The sequence below is a fragment of the Diadema antillarum genome, unplaced genomic scaffold (assembly GCF_040938485.1).
Source record: "Diadema antillarum isolate AM-2024a unplaced genomic scaffold, OU_Dant_1.0 seq00000569_RagTag, whole genome shotgun sequence".
Lineage (NCBI taxonomy): Eukaryota > Metazoa > Echinodermata > Echinoidea > Diadematoida > Diadematidae > Diadema > Diadema antillarum.
The window spans coordinates 1883977-1887500 of record NW_027271507.1 but is presented as its reverse complement, the minus strand read 5'-3'; positions in this window follow the sequence as shown (position 1 = coordinate 1887500).

Here is a 3524-nt window from a genome sequence, read left to right as displayed (position 1 = left end):
ATACAGGAGCTGCTGTTTAGGCCTACTTACACTGACTAACAACAAACTGTTTCGGCCTCATGCTTCTTCACTTGCCATAAATAGGCTCCTTGTGTCTCTGAAAAGCAAAAATCAAGTGAACAAGCAGTGTAAGTCATTTCTGTTAACAATGGTTCATTTGCATGGCAATCAACTGGGAGTGTTCAAGAACGCTATTTTTACCACATTTAATACAAGGTTTCTAAGCATCTTACATAACTAGGTAACATACAATGTAGTTACAATAAGCTATTACTACCATAATATACATAAATCTCCTTTCACTATTTAAAGACAGAAAATACCGCAGATTAATATCACAGCTAGGCTTGGATTGTTGACTCGATTCGTATGTGCAGAATTCTTGGTGACAATTAACGCAAATGACATATTTTACTGTGCGCCGGTGCAAGCTCATCATTTTAATGGACCACATATTCTCCATTGATAGAAAGCATACGTAAATTTATAAAAGCCCTAGTGAATGGCAAAGACGTGTTAACATAAATTATGTGTATTAACTCATGAGGAGTTTCTTCAATTCTTTTTTCTCCTGTTTCTTCAGCTCAAGTTATTTACCTGCAATGTCCTCATTTCTTTTGACTTGCATTTACGTTCAATTATTCAAGCGTATTGCGCCCCGTCTTGATTTCATACACAAGGAAGCCATTGCGCAAGGGTGGTGTCTGGTCGATCTAAAAATATGTGATCAATGACTTACTACACTGTATATTGGTACAAGCCAGGTGTATGTGGCCTTCAAAGTAACTCAAGGTAATGTTACATACTGTGTAGTGTGTACTGTACATGTAAGTAAACACATGATAACAAAGTCAAGAGCACCGGTGTGGTATTATGGTAGAATATACAAAGTGTAGACAGCTAGCATATCTAGTGGTACCCGGTATCCCAAGTCGGTGTCCAACACATCAACACTGTACACTGAAACCAACATGCACCCCTCTACTTATACCAGCAGTGCACGTAAAGAAATACAATGTAACCGCACCAGTGACCCCAGCCCGTACCGAGTCAGGCTGTTACTAGTTACACAGGGATGCAAAGTTCAAAAAATTTTTATGAGTGAGATTTTTATGACCCGGCATCTCGGCATGCAAATGTGCGCACGAGCGAGGGTGTGGGAGGGTTTTTTCCCCCCTGTGGCCTCCCACGGTAGGGAGCTTTTTCAATTTTTAGCTCTTAATGGTGCGATCAGGTGCATACTTAAGTGACTATTTTTTACTTATTTTGAAAGACAAAAGGGAAATATACCTTCAATTGCAACTATCACTTTAATCTTTTGAGCTATGCTCATTATTATAGGCCCAAGTTGCAGACTTCGCCCAATGCGTGAGAAAAATGGGTGTCATGCTTGAGATCGTGAGATGGCCCCTAAATGCTTGAGTCTCACGCAGAATGCGTGAGACCTGGTAGCTCTGGTTACAGCGCCCCGCGCCGGAGTTCAAGGAATGAGCTTTCACGCATGAGACGTACACCGTACTATACACACAGTAGTTTTGCATTCTTCACTGGGGATATTTGATGATGTCCAAATGTTACTGAAAACCTGATCAATAATAAACAAGATCAACAGCAAAACTATGATACCGAATAAATGCACATTGGAAAAGTGCTAGATGTCTCAGTGAATTTCACACGTATAGTGCCAATGGACGATAGGGGTGTTGGTTTCAAAATTAGTATGGTGCACTAGGTACTTGAGTGCATCAAAATAACAACCCACGCATTTGAAGCAGTAGTTATCTTGGAGCGTGTACCGCGCAAATTGCATTTTTAATGCGCGCTTGCAAATTCAGAGTATTTTCTTTGCATGTGAATAAAATTTCAGGCAAATTGTGAGATACTTTAAGTATCTATTGATAGAAAAAACATGAGGGTGTCGATGTGTTGGACACTCAACTAACGTTTGATCTACCGGTACAACGTTAGGTCTATACTGTACAACAGGATACAAATTTGTAGATGCAGATCGATCAGTATTATGCGCTACCACTATTCAGCACTTGCACGTGTAAGTTTAGTGGATTACTGACACTATACTGATCCCAGATTGATCTGAATTGATCCTGTTTTTCATCGCAACTCTGATTATTAGAAAATCCCTTTGAATCTGTAACGTTAATGCTTGTAATGGGTAACGTTACGTAGGTGGGTCTAGATCAGAAATCAGGATTCAATTTGTTTTTCCCTTTTCGAGATACACGAGTCTATGTACAAACTACAATGTACCGGTAATTACTTAAGTATGCAACACAACATACAGATATGCCAGACCATGAAATGGGGTTACATTTACAGCAGCAGGGCTGCCAACATTGGAAACTGAAAGTTTTAGTTGAGAGTGAGACTCCCATATAGGCCAATGCTATTGCTATATAGTATAATTTAGATCCGGAGTCAAAATGAGCTGAGTGAGATCAATAGAAATGCATGCAAATCATGAAATGAAATAAAGTTTTAGAGTGAGAAAGGACCAAAATGAGTGAGTCTCACTCTCAATGAGTGAGAATTGGCAGCCCTGTTACAGTATGGTAAAATTAGTAGAATGCTACACTTATCAGCTCTTCTATTATATAATGGGTACACTAACTGTTGTATTGAGCAACCTTTTACACAGCTATCTGCCACTGCACTTTTTGTACGGGCGGGTACGACACACACGGAGTCTGACACACACACACACACACGTACACACATACATGCACGTTCCGATCGCGATGTACAGTAAATGTCCCTAGAAACACCCACAACAGGTTTGAGCCCACACACACTAAACATGTGTATTTTCCCAATTAAAGTTCGTTAAAGTAAGTGTGAGAGAGAAAAATAAGGCCAACTAACTTACAAGTAAGCTTTGCTTTCTAGCACGCAGAATCGAACACTCAGACGCACAGTAATTGCTCTTGTTTGCGAAATTTGGTGAATAAAAAGCAGCAGAAGAAAATGCACGTCGTATCCTTAGAAACACCAAGCTCTTCCAATCCGTGATCCCATTCACACAGCGCACACACACACACGTCATGCACCTGTAACCACACCAAGTACACACACACACATAATTGATTGGACAACACACGTACTGCTGCGTACAAGTTGTGAAATACTGCACTGTAATACGTTACGTGTGTGTATGAAGAGTGGGTTAGCTGCTTACGTTGGTTGAACAAGATCAGAAGCGAGTCATTTTTTTTCACCATAAACAGTGGAAAACGACGATTTTACTGTCGAAGATCGGAAAAATCATCTAGACCCACTATGTGTTTAGGAGCAGAATTCTTGATATCATCATGAGGCAATTTGGCCTATTTTCTGACGTCTTGATTGCGCCGTATTTGAGTTTGACTGGATCTCGGGTAACGTTAGGCCTCTACAGTTCACTAGTATCTTAGTCGGTAACCAACGGCAAGTCTCTTCCACCTGCACCTCCCTGGGCAAGCCATGGGCAGCGAAACGGAGTGAAAGGCTTGCCAAAAAGTGCTTGTGTG